The sequence below is a fragment of the Vespula pensylvanica genome, chromosome 18, assembly GCF_014466175.1.
Source record: "Vespula pensylvanica isolate Volc-1 chromosome 18, ASM1446617v1, whole genome shotgun sequence".
NCBI lineage: Eukaryota > Metazoa > Arthropoda > Insecta > Hymenoptera > Vespidae > Vespula > Vespula pensylvanica.
In genome coordinates this window covers 195,400-208,274 of record NC_057702.1, presented here as the reverse complement: position 1 = coordinate 208,274, position 12,875 = coordinate 195,400, and the positions used below count along the sequence as shown (strand labels likewise).

The following is a 12,875-nucleotide window of genomic DNA, read 5'->3' as shown; positions in this document are numbered from 1 at the left end:
ATTGCAGAAAAAAAAAAGACCAAAATGTTCTATTTCCAAAGTGCTCGCTTCAATCGACGCTAGTAGCCAAAAAACGCGAACAACGCTCACGAGCGTGCATCAAAGAGATCTCAGAGCGCATAATTGAAATGAAACACTCCCTGGCTCGTCGCGCAGCACGATTTTCGAGATACTTCAAAAAACGTGGTTTCGCGCGAAGCGAAAGGCTAAAGCTGGAAAGGTACAAAAGACGAAAAATCCATTTTTAAAAGCAGTCAGCCGTACGAACACAACAACAAGGCTACATCAGAGAGCTCCAAGCTTTCAGCATTGTTGCACTTTACGTCGAAAGCTATGTGTCACAAAGAGCTACATGTTTTTTGGCAGATTTTTCTTTTTTCTAATATGAAAGAAAAGGAGAATAGGACAGGTAGAGCGAGGAGTAAGAGAAACGAACGATCAATTCATTTTCGAGAATCGATATTTTTAATTACGTTTACGTATTTTTCCCTGATTTTTTCGTTGCGATATAATAGTAGGTGTATGAAATATGAAATATGAAAACTGGAATGTTCAAGACAAAATAAATTAAAAAGCGCATGATTCATAGATCTCGTATAATTTACATCGAATTGGTAGGTACTTACGTGTATCTCGTTGAAACAGCCGAGTAAATAATTTGTAGCTACACGTCTTAATGGAAGCGAGAAAGAGAAGGAGAGAGAGCGAGAGAGAGCGAGAGCGAGAGCGAGAGCGAGAGAGAAAGAGAGAGAGAGAGAGAGAGAGAGAGAGAGAGAGAGAGAGAGAGAGAGGAAATTCAAGGCAAAGCGATTTTATCGTCTCGACATGCACGAAGGGTGCGTGTGATTTCTCTCGAAGAAGTTTTACGTTGCGATCTTGGAATTTGGGCCGACGCCAAAGTATTGCATAACGATATAAATCGTGTGTACGAGAGAACACGTGGCACGAATCGAAGGAACGTCGTCGTCGAGATAAACGATTTCACGATCTCGAACGTAGTCTCGAAAGGTTCGATAATCAATTTAACACGCGTTTTTTAATTAACACTTCGAAGGTTAGCCGAGTGTGAAACGATTCTTTTCAAGTGACACGATTCTTTCTCCTAAAAGGGATACGTAACAAATATCTAATGGAATAGTAATTTAAAGAATTAATGTCAAATTACAAATTTAATAATTCTTTTCAAAATTATTCACAATTTTTCAATTTGTTATTTACGTTGATTTTTTAGATCAGAAGAAATAAAATTGTATTAAAATGAGTTCCATCTTATGCCATTAAATTCCATTTCTCGATTCACAAACGAACACAGTTCGACGGTGTCATGGACTGGCGTCACGGCCGACGGATTTCGCGTGCGTTTTGGTTCTTGATTCTGCGAGGTTCGTATCCGTGCGTGTTATCTACACCACTCTAATAACATTTTTAGCGAAGCTGCTACACGCAGATTCGTTTGACAATGACCGAGGCCATACACCTTTTGCACGAACGATCTTTAAGAGTATTTGTTATTTTTTTATCAAAAGATTACATCGACTCGATGTTTCTAGGTTCTCGAACATGAATTATTCGAGAAAATTTCTCATATCTTTCTCGTATCAATCTCACATCTTTGTATTATTTAAGTAGTAATTTCATTTATATTCCTGCATATTTATCAAATTTTTTGAACTCTTTGAAAGAAAGATATTATTATATCTCGAAGTTATAGGGATAGAAATCATTAGATACAATCATTAGAATCGATTATTCTTAAATCGAGATTCCTAAAGAAAGATTAAAAAAAAGAATATTCGAGCTAATGTCTAATTAATCTGAAAATAAGATTGAAAAAAATGTTTCAGATAAAACCGTTGAAAAGAGAACTCGCTTTCGCAAGATGGATACGCATGATCGCACGACTCACGCAGCCGAGCGTACACGCGTGTGCCGTGAGCGATCGTCGGCTCGACTAGCAGCTCGAACGATCGGAGGAAATTACAAGTTCGACTGGGTGGAAGAAGTAGAAGTCGGAGAACGCTAGACGCGCCGGAAACGAGCGACACTACGCTGTAATCTCGAAAGGAAAGCTCGGAACGCGATTCGACGGCTCGTCGAGAGACTATTTTAACGAGCTGCGTCGTCTTCGCTTCGCACACATGGACGAGCTCGTACTAAACGTTAAACATCAATCCATAAATCATATTCTCTATCATTTTTATATTAATTATTACTTATAACCGTAATGTAACACATTGTTAATAATAATAGATACATAATCGATAAACGTGATTAAATTCTTTTACCATGGCGACAACTTTTACGTTTATCTTTTTACATACAATTTCTTTATAAATGTTTTAATCTCAACAAATGGACAAAAGAGACGCGATAGAAATTTTAAATAAATGCCCAAGTATGCGTTAATTATTCACATTTATCCCCAGAATTATATGATTATTTCATTAGAGTAGATCATGAAATAATTGAAATATAAGAAATACTTTTTTGTCGAGCTACAAGAGCAAATGATAAAAAATATAGACAGCTACATTTGATATAAATTAATTCACACTTTTTCGCGAAATATTTCGCGAGTCTAGAAAGAGATTTAAAGAGACAAAATAAGAAGATAGAGAATTTAATCTTTTCGATCGGAAGTATACAACTTTCAAGAGAGAAATCGTCCCACAGCAAAAAGATATGAAATCTTGTTGAAAGTAGAAACCACAGGATTCCACATCTCGTTGATAAAATTCGACTGGAGAAGATGTCAGAGAAGAACGTATTAACGACGTCGTTTCGTCAACGAAAATGTCTGTGTAGTTGAAGTCGGCCAACGGTACCTTGTTCGATGTACATGCATGTAAATGATAGCAATAAAATATCCGCATATTTATACAAGATACATCATTCCCCCAAAGTACGCGTATTCATGTATTTTATGGGTCGTTTAAGAGAAGGAAAGGAAAATGTTTCTTATCGAACTTACAAGATATTCGTGTCTTTTCTACTATCAAAAGCAATCTTATAGTTTTCGATTACATGTACGAAAACATCGCTGCAGCAAGATAGAGACTAAAACGTTTCATCTAAAAAAAAATTAACAAATTAAAAAATTAAAAAGAATTAAAAAAAGAAGAAAGAATACACATTCCGATGCGTTGCTAGATAAAATATCGTTCGTTAGATAAAATTACTTACGGAAAAATAATAACTTTTTGATCAGTTCAATCGAATCTGATTCTGGAAATTTATTATAATTAATAATTACATGCAATGATTAACCGAGTATTAAGTTCGAGAGAAACTAGCATCCATAACGATACCAAACCGACACCATAATAAGGGGTATTATTTTATTTCAAAGAAAAGTCCTTTGAACGCTTCAATAAATCCAATCCTACAGATTGATTTCTACGATATACAATAATTAATCGAATTTGAAGTTTAAGAAAAACTGGCGAGGATCTTTCACGAACGATCTCAAAGGAAGTTCGAATCTTGGGGATTGTTGAACGTGACTGTACCCGAAGTTTGCTGGCCCGCCGAAGTGAGGTGTGTACCTACCTGCCAGGTACGTTCCCTCCTTCCCTTCCTCTCTCTCCCTCTCTCCCTCTCTCTCTCTCTCTCTCTCTCTCTCTCTCTCTTCCTCTCTCTCTCTTATACGTTGTACCTATCATTCTACCTCTCTCTCTCTCTCTCTCTCTCCCTCTCTCTGTCTTTCTTTCTCTCTCCCTCTTTCTCATGGCAGTCGTGGTAGGTCAGTATACCCTAAGCAGAAGTATTCGAAGGAGCAACGTTCAACGTCCAACCAAGCGAACAGCCAACCAGCCGACGCGTCGAGGGACAAAGAGCGGCCGCCGGCCCAAAAGAATAAATAAATAAGAGAGAAAGAAGATGCAGTAGTGAGTTGGATAAAGGGAGAAGTAGAATGCATCGCGATGGACGACGCAAGGAATAAAGTGGTCGTGGACCGAGTGGCCGCCATCAGTGCCAAGGACACCGACCGAAATCCAAGGGTACCAACAAGGCCAACCAAGGGCCCGGCCCACACCGTCTCGTGAATTTACTTGCTTGGCTGCTCGCCCGGTCTCCTCTTTCTTCTCTACCTCTTCCATTCTCCACTTCGCCGCCCAGATTTTCTTCGTAATGCTGTACCTAAGGTCTTAAGAGAAGGAGAGAGACAGAAAATAAGAAGGTTTCGTCGTCGAGACGTTCCGATAAAGATGATGACGATTTAACACGCCTCCTTTAACGTTTCTTTTTTCTTTTCCTTTTTTTTTTACCAAACTTTTTCTTATGGTAAGAATTATAAGCGTGTTAACGCGAAGTTTATAAATAAATTTTAATACTATCTATAGTTTCTTTCTTTTTCTTTTTTTTTCTTTTTTTTTTTAATAACTTACTAAGTTGAAACCTTTGGTTGTTTTTGTGAATGTAGGTTTTTTTTATAGAATTTGTTGCGTCGAACGTATCCTAAATCCGACAACATTTGTGAGAAATCATTTTGAATATTAATCTGCCTAAAAATTGAATAGAAAAGAGTTACCATATCCATAGACTCTAACTCATTATCAAATGTTTCTTAGATGCATATCAATTTCTGAAATGTTCATTTCATTTCGACTTAATTCATACGAGATGAATACATGCATCTTCTAAGAAATATCTACGATGAGAGATTGCGAATTTAAATCGTTCCTCATTGGCTCGTTCCAAGAGACTTTTTATTGCTCGAGGAATAAACATTTATAGAATAACTCGCTTATATATCCCCTTGGGTGGTTCGTACTTATGTTTATATCGTGTGACTCTTTGGAGACGGATCTCGAATATGTCGGTCTCTTCTCAAAGCAACTCTTCTTCCTCTCTCTCTCTCTCTCTCTCTCTCTCTCTCTCTTTCTCTTCTAGAAATCGTCACCGGAAGGCACGATAAACATCCATGACACCGCAAATGAAACGTAACGATGTATCGAGGGAACGTAGAGAGATGAACGTCTCGGCGTATAGTATGAACTCTCCTTGTCTCTGGATAAAGTCATTGACGGAATAGATCGAATTATTGAAAAATGTAGATTCAAGGAGAAGAGGAATGACAGACATATTCGATAAATTTTTTTATAATTGAAAACTAGAATGATGGAGATATTTCAGATTTTAGGATCGAAAGCCAATGATATTTAATAAAAAGAAAATAAAAGAAAAAGAGCGAAAGAGATAAGTACAGATTCAAGAAAAAGGGAAATGATGGACGTATTCAATAAATTCTTTGATAATCGAAAACTAAAATATGACAGAAATATTGTAGAATATATAAAAATAGCGATAAAAAGGAAACCTCAAAGTCTAATAATCCGAAGCATTATCCTAATTACTGAAGTCTTTGAATGTTCGGTCGGACATACATATCTCTATTGATAAGCACGTCGAACGTCTCCATCTCTTTCTCTTTGCACTGTTAATTGGCAGCGATGAAGAGCACAGACTCCTTCGTTTCTCCGTATATCCGTCGTCATTGAAAAGAAACGAGGTCTTTGGCTGGTGCCGTCAGCATCGATGCTACTGCTGCTGCAGTGGGTTTCAAGTTTCGAGGTAGGCCGAGTGTCGACCAGGTGGATGACCGCAGGTCGTTCGCAAGGGTTGATGACTCGGCCGAAGGAAAAATCCGGAAACGAGGGTGGAAGGCCCGGCATAGTCGGCCGCCATGGGTAAGTGCGTACGAGAGAGAATGCGAGAGAAAATATACGTATACGTATATAGGCAGATACGTGTATATACCAAGACACGAGTTGATGCAAACGTTGGGAGACTCTCGTAGAGTCGCCTCGATCGGCGCTGCCTCCGCATGGCACGCCAGAAAGACTGAGAGAGAAAGATAGAGAACAGTTTTGCTGTCTCTTTTCTTCTCTCGTTACTCGTTTCGTCTCTCTCGGTCGGGCGAGTGCTCGGTCGGTCGGTCGGTCGGTCGGTCGCGCGTTTGCTAGCTACCTAGCTAGCTAGCTAGCTCGCTTTCTTTCATCCCCCCAGAAGGATGATCCTCGACGGGGTGGAGCCACCCACGCCCACGCAGGCCAAGCATAGGCCTACCCCAACGTAACTCGCAGTGCGTATACCTACCCTTTAGGCTGCCGCTACCGTTACCGCTACTGCTCTGCAACCACCCCCAATCCCGACGACGCATAGGGGGCGTGTACGAGCCCCCGTGCCTCTTCCTTCCGCTCTGCACTGCTTCGTTCCGTGCCTTACCGTACTACAGACTGCCTGCGAGCCATTCTGCCAACCAACCCTGCCAACCAACCCTGCCAACCGAGCCTGCCACTCCTCGCCTCGTCTATATCTTTCTCTTTCTCTCTCTTCCTCTCTTTCTATACTTCTTTCTCTTTTCTTCTCTCTCTCTCTCTCTCTCTCTCTCTCCCTCTCTCTTTCTCTCCTTTTCTTTCTTTTTAACTTTCTTGCCTTTTGCAGGAAGGCGAACCACGTGTGCAACGCTTTTCATGGTTAGACGAGCTCTCGATGTCATCGTTGCCGACGACAGTGACGACGATGAAGGAGTTGACCTGATGGATAAGGAGGAGGTGGGAATAAGGTCAGGTCTAGTGGACACGGAGATCGTGTCTAGCTTTGTGCTTCGAGTTTGAGGTGTCTCCGTTAATCTATGGGAGATGTATGATGGATGGTAGCTTTTTTAGTTTGAGACGAATTGTTTTGACAATGAACTACGTTTATGAATTAATTAAAGATATTAGCTTATCAATTGAGTTTCTACTTCAAGTAAAGCGTTAAGAAAAATATTCAATTGATTGTATTTGATCGATTAAATACCAACTATAAACATTGAATATATTATCAATTATCGCGACTATGACTTTATAATTTTCTAAGAACTCTATAATCAATAGATAAACTATAAAACTGTTTGAGAAATAATCGATTAATAATGATCAATCAATTCGATGAATTATATCAGAAAAGATAAATACAAAACCCAAGACTTGAATATTTCCCCAGACAGAGAAAACTAATCGAATTAATAACGCCATATTAAACGCAGGAAAAGAGTTGAAGTTTGAAAAGCATGTAAAAGGACATAACGCACGGGGTCGTGCCACCTGTCTTTCGAAGTACTCTACTCGGTACGGTAAGGGCCTAACGCAGCTTATTGGTGGAAACTTTCTCGAACCGGTTGGCACCTGTTCCACTGACTTCTCTCCTTGTCTACAGCTTCTAGCATAATGGAGAAAGCAAGAGAGAGGGAGGGAAAGAGAGAGGGGAGAGAGAGAGAAAGGAGCAAGACAGGCTCTCGTCGTACAATGCCGGTTGGTATCGAGTCCGAGAGACGAAGAGAAGAGCCGACAGGAAATGCGAAGGGGCAAGGAGGACGTATAGAAGAAGAAGAAGAAGAAGAAGAAGAAGCACATCATGGCCCAAGCTACTCCGCGGTATTCCGCGAAGGCCGATCTTCGAAAGACGAAGGGAGTAACGTGCTCGTAGGATCGCAGACTTACGTACGAGTTTCATTGAAATTCGCATGATGCCTCGAAAACGAGAGAAGGCGTGGCTCGAACTATCTTTTCCGACGCGATGTCTCTTACACTCTTAAACGTTCCTTGCGCATTGCATTTTCTCTTTCTATTAGAATATTAAGCCTATCAAAAAGGTTTACTTTTTCAACGAAAGGAATTTCAAAGTTTTCACAAAAATACGAAGGAAACTTTTAATTGCATTAGCAAAAATAGCTAAAATATTGATACCCAAAGAACGCATTCATTTCAGATAAAAAAAAAAAAAAAACAAATAGGAAATAAATGATCACTGAAAGATCTAAAGTTTCTTCTTCCAACAACGACATAAAACTATTGATTGATTGTTGATCCGATGAAATGATTGAGCTACGTAAGAACAATAAAATAGTTTGATGTAACAAACCTATCAAAATTAAAATTTAGAAAATAAAAGCTAAGAGTTATTGTCCCATAATTAATAAGCAGATAATTAAAAAAGAAAACTGTCTGGAATTATAAATCGCAAAGTTCTGAAATATAACTCTTTTCTGAATTTACGTTCATCTCTCTCAAAGTTACCCCACAAGCGATCTCATAAAGATAATCAAAATTCCGAAAATGATGAATACAAACGATCAATTAATGAATTCTTTAGAGTGAACTTAGCTCCCTATGGTTGATACCTATTCCTCGAAACCACAGCGGGCTTTTGCCCAGGTCTCCACCTTCAAAACGTGTTGGCCAATAGGGATCACAGTCTAAAGGAGGCTCCTCCTCCTAATAACGTCATCTAAAGTCAGGCCTAAGTCGAGTTTTTTAATTGGTGCGTCTTGGAGCATTCGTGACGAAAGCTTGGCGCACTCGTATTATTTTTTTCTCCTTTTGAATATATATATGTATAGATATACACATATGTATATATACATGTGTATATATATGTATGTATGTATGTATACACACGTTCTACACCTACGTACAGAAAGGTCAATAAAAGTATAAAAATAAAATTTTATCAGCGATGTACCAGTTGCAGTTCAATCTAAACCTGAACAATTTTTCAACTCAAAATCAACCTGATAAATCAAAGAATACAATCAAAGATAGATATCAAAGAAATGAAGTCAATCTTAACCCAATAGAAATAGTATTGTTGATGAAGATCAAACATAGTACATACCTAGTAGGTAGGTAAGGTAGGGTTCCTCGAGGGGCCCTATGAGAAGGAAGATCGTGCCAAGGCATTTTTGTGTCGACGCAAACACACTCGGCAATGTACGAACGGGTCCCTCTCGCGTAACACATGCTCTGCACGCACATGTTCCCTCTCTCTCTTTCTCTCTTTCTTTCTCTCTCTCTTCTTCGGTAAGTACTATGCATTGAAGAGAAAAAGCAATAGCAGGAGCAGCAGCAGGAGCAGCAGGAGCAGTAGTAGTAGTATGTTAGTGCAAAGAAGATGAAGAGAGAGAGAGAGAGAGAGAGAGAGAGAGAGAGAGTGGAACGTAGACGAGAAAGACGAAGACAAGATGATCGACGACGAGGCAAGAGAGAAGAAGAAGGGGGACAGAAGTCGCCCGTTATTTTTATAGCGTTACGGTAGGTTAGAGCCACGTCCGACCAACCAACGCTTTCAGGCCCAACCTAACCCAACTACGTTGCTCTGACTTCGCTCTGTCCCTTTCTCTCTTACTCACACACTTGCTCCTTCGTACGCAGCCCTTTCCCATCTTTCTCTCTCTCTCCCTCTGCCTCTATATTCCCTCTCCTCCTCCTCCTCCTCCTCCACCTCCTCCTCTTTCTCCTCCTCCTCTTCCATCCTTTTTCCTCCTCCGCCTTCATGTCCCCCACCTGCAAGGCTGCGTTCATTTATAATGCACGCAAAATTTCATGCAGAGGCGCTTCGCCTGCCTTCCAATCCTTTGATAACGTAGCAATGTGTACGCATATATGCTTACTCCACGTGGACGAACACATAGATGTATACATATACAAGTATAACCGGCCAGCCGACTATATTTAAAAGCGGCATAGGCTTTAGCTTCGTCCGTCCTTCTATCATCTTTCTAGTCCTCTCTCTCTCTCTCTCTCTCTCTCTCTATGTCTCTCTCTCTCTCTCTCTCTCTCTCTCTGTCTCTCTCTCTCTCTCTCTCTTTCTCCTAGCCATTTTCTTTGCCTTCTTTATCGTCATGCTTGTTGTCTGTCTCTGTCTTTCTTTCTTGGCTAGGTAACGACAACTTCCGGTGGCCACGCTTCTACGACCAAGATGTGTCTCGTGAGAGTGGTTTCTTAAAAAAGTATGCCTCTTGTCGAGTTTATTCTTTTATATATATATATATATATATATATATATATATATATAATTGTCTCTCTCTTTCTCTCCCTCGTCTATTTTCTTTCATGGTGGTCTCTGGCAAAGTCGTCGTACGTAAGTACACGTCGACGTCTTTTTATGGGAGATATCAGTGCCATTTGCTCGCGATAAATCTTCTTCGATTGGCAACGATAACAAGTAGAACGGACTGAACTGGTCTATCTTGTTCCATCGTGTCGCAACCACAATTACTATACTTATACCCAAAAATGATGATAACTCTATTTGAAATTCACGGTCATATGTCATCATCAAAATTAGCCTATATCGTAGTCGATGGATCGATCAAAGTATCGAGTCAATAAACTAATCGCTTTTTCGGGTAATAACGAAAGGGTTGAGCTGCGAAAAGAACGAACACCGATAACGAATCAATATAGTTTTATCGAAACGGATGGTGCGCGTAATCCGCGACGAGATACGATCGTTCGTCACGCGTCGACGGTATTTCCCTCGGAATTCTCTCTCTATCTCTATCTCTGTATCTCTCTATCCATCTCTCTCTCTCTCTCTCTCTCTTTCTCTCCCTCTCTCTCTCTCTCTTTCTCTCCCTCTCTCTCTCTTTCTCTCTCACACTCGTTCACTCAGCCGCACGGTCACTTCGCGTTCCACCCACGCGCGGTAACATCTCCCTCGACCGCTTGATTGACAACCGTTTATTTTGAGACATGTGCGCAACGATCGCCGAACTCATCGCGAACGAAATAAAATGGATATCGGATATGGCTAATTAATACCGCTCTCGCCTCCGATACACGAACTATCTATCTATCTATCTCTCTATCTCCTTCCTCCCTGCCTCTCTCTCTCTCTCTCTCCCCCTCTCTCGTAAAAGCTCTGATTTTTCGATTCGATCTCTCGATATCTCTATACGTCGACCAACTTCGTTTCTCCATTTTTCTTTTATTCCGATTAAAACGCAAAAATAAATGGATTCTTCTATATTTTGTACCAGCCGTGTTCCCTATATACGGGTAATATGATTCTCTAATTAGGCAATCACCTAACAATAAACTCTTATTTTGTTATATATGGTTGATTACAACAACAAAAAATTAAGATTTATTGTGAAAGGTTTTTTTATCAGATAACAATGATAAGGTATAATAATCGGTAATTAAAATAGTAAGGGTAATTAAATGTCTAAAGTTAGATCATTTTCCAGTTGCTCTCAGAATTTCTCACAACATTGTTTCAACTTACTGCATTGGTTTAAATGATTTTTAATTCCTTTATCTTCTGTTATAAGAAGATTGAAATTGTTTCTTACCACCTTCAAATGACTAAGATGATCGTATCTTAAAGAATTTTTGGTAGAAAATTTTTCAGCAACAAACAACTTTTATCAACTGTATAATTTTCAATTTTTTCTCGTATAGACTTTTACTATCTAAGCTTTTTAATACCAATAAAAACTTACAAAAAAGAATTTTTGCTGTTAATTTTTTATATCATTGGACAAGCTTCGAAACGTGCAAATTAGAATTTTGGCAACAAATTCGTAATGTATGTCGATCACGTTAATTCTGCAATTATTTATCTCTCTCTCTCTCTCTCTCTCTCCATCTTTTCACCTCTCTCTCTCTCTCCGTCTCTGTTAGCTTTTCCGTCCTTGTCGCTCTCATTCGTTTCTCTCTTTCGTTCGTTTTCACAGAATTGAAGTACCACCTACTCAACGGCCTACCTCCATTATTATGCATCGGCCTCGACGACGACTACGACGACGATGGCGACGAGGACCTCAATGCAAACCGCACCGACATTTAATTCAGTTCAGCTCTGTATTTCGCGCCTCATGATGTTCCATTAAAAGCCGAGACAATAACCTGACAGCTCTGATCGGCACGTCTCTACAGAACGTACGCATGTACGTTCAGAGAGTCTACGAATACCAACACTACCCTCTCTCTCCCTCCTCTCTCTCCCTCTTCCCCTCCACCTCCTCCTCCACCTCCTCCTCCTCCTCCTACTCCTTCTGTCCGCTGAGAAACCGACTTCCGGTTTCGAACGTCGCTCAACCCTCACTCTATCTCTCTCTCTCTTTCTCTCCCCTTCTCCTCCCTTCTGGATTAAGAGATCCCTACGACTCGTTCGAAACATTTTCGCAACGACCATCTCTCCGTTTCCCGTTTCTTCTTCTGTAACGATCGATTGACGGCATGCCGAGAAAGAGACTACGCGAAAATTAAACGCGTCCAATATCTAGGACATTGGTATATCTACTTTGTAAATGAGGTTGATATTGGGCTTTTTAAGTCGGAGAAAAAACTTTTTCTTGTCATAAATTAAGATTATAATTAGTAGGTCGATTGGTAAATAAGGTCGGAATTTTTTATTATATTTTTATTATTTTTAACTTTTTGTTATTTTTATTTTATTGTTATAGTACATTACAAATGATCAGATTAATATTCAATGTTTAATTCATTGAAGTTTAATCATCGTTTAATTCAAAACGTTTGTTCATCAAAAAAGAAATCCCCTGTATGTAAATTAATCCTTTATAATTTATAATTATTTTTCTTAATTTGTCTCGGTTAAATTTAATTTTATTCTTTTTAGTTTATACACCTGATCTTATGTTTGACAGAAGTACTTTACCGTCTACAATTTAGTCTTTCATTAACAGAACTTGATACAGTCACGTAAGTTTTTTTGCAAGAACGTATGAGAGATTAACAAATGAGACGGATAATAGATCACATACGGAAAAGTTGTTAACGAAATATTACGAAATTCATTGTGAAAACCATAAATACTAATACGTACGAATAATGAATGAAGACAAGTAAAAAAAAATACTCAGGAATTAAAAAAAAAGAGAGAGAGAGAAAGAAGAAAAGGAAGGTAGAAAAAATTAATTAAGGCGGATAAAGAATAACGAATGCGATCCATGACAGTTTCCTCCAGGTTTCGTTCAACTAAATCAACACATCTTTAAATTCCTAATCAAGTTAAGACCTAATATGAAAAAGAGAACATTCTGAACCTATAAATATTCTAATCGTCAAACTCTTGAAAGC

The 12,875-nt window shown here is 39.2% G+C and overlaps 1 long non-coding RNA gene across 3 annotated transcripts; it reads left to right on the top strand.

Moving 5' to 3' along the window:
- The first annotated feature begins 5,198 nt into the window (after positions 1-5,198).
- On the top strand, positions 5,199-7,727 carry LOC122635442. Of its 3 annotated transcripts, XR_006328669.1 has the most exons (4): positions 5,199-6,085; positions 6,448-6,568; positions 7,034-7,120; positions 7,204-7,727. It is a non-coding gene; the product is annotated as an uncharacterized LOC122635442 (long non-coding RNA). The 3 variants fall into 3 exon arrangements; XR_006328668.1 differs by having other exon boundaries at positions 6,448-7,115; XR_006328667.1 differs by having other exon boundaries at positions 6,448-7,120.
- The last annotated feature ends 5,148 nt before the right edge of the window (positions 7,728-12,875 follow it).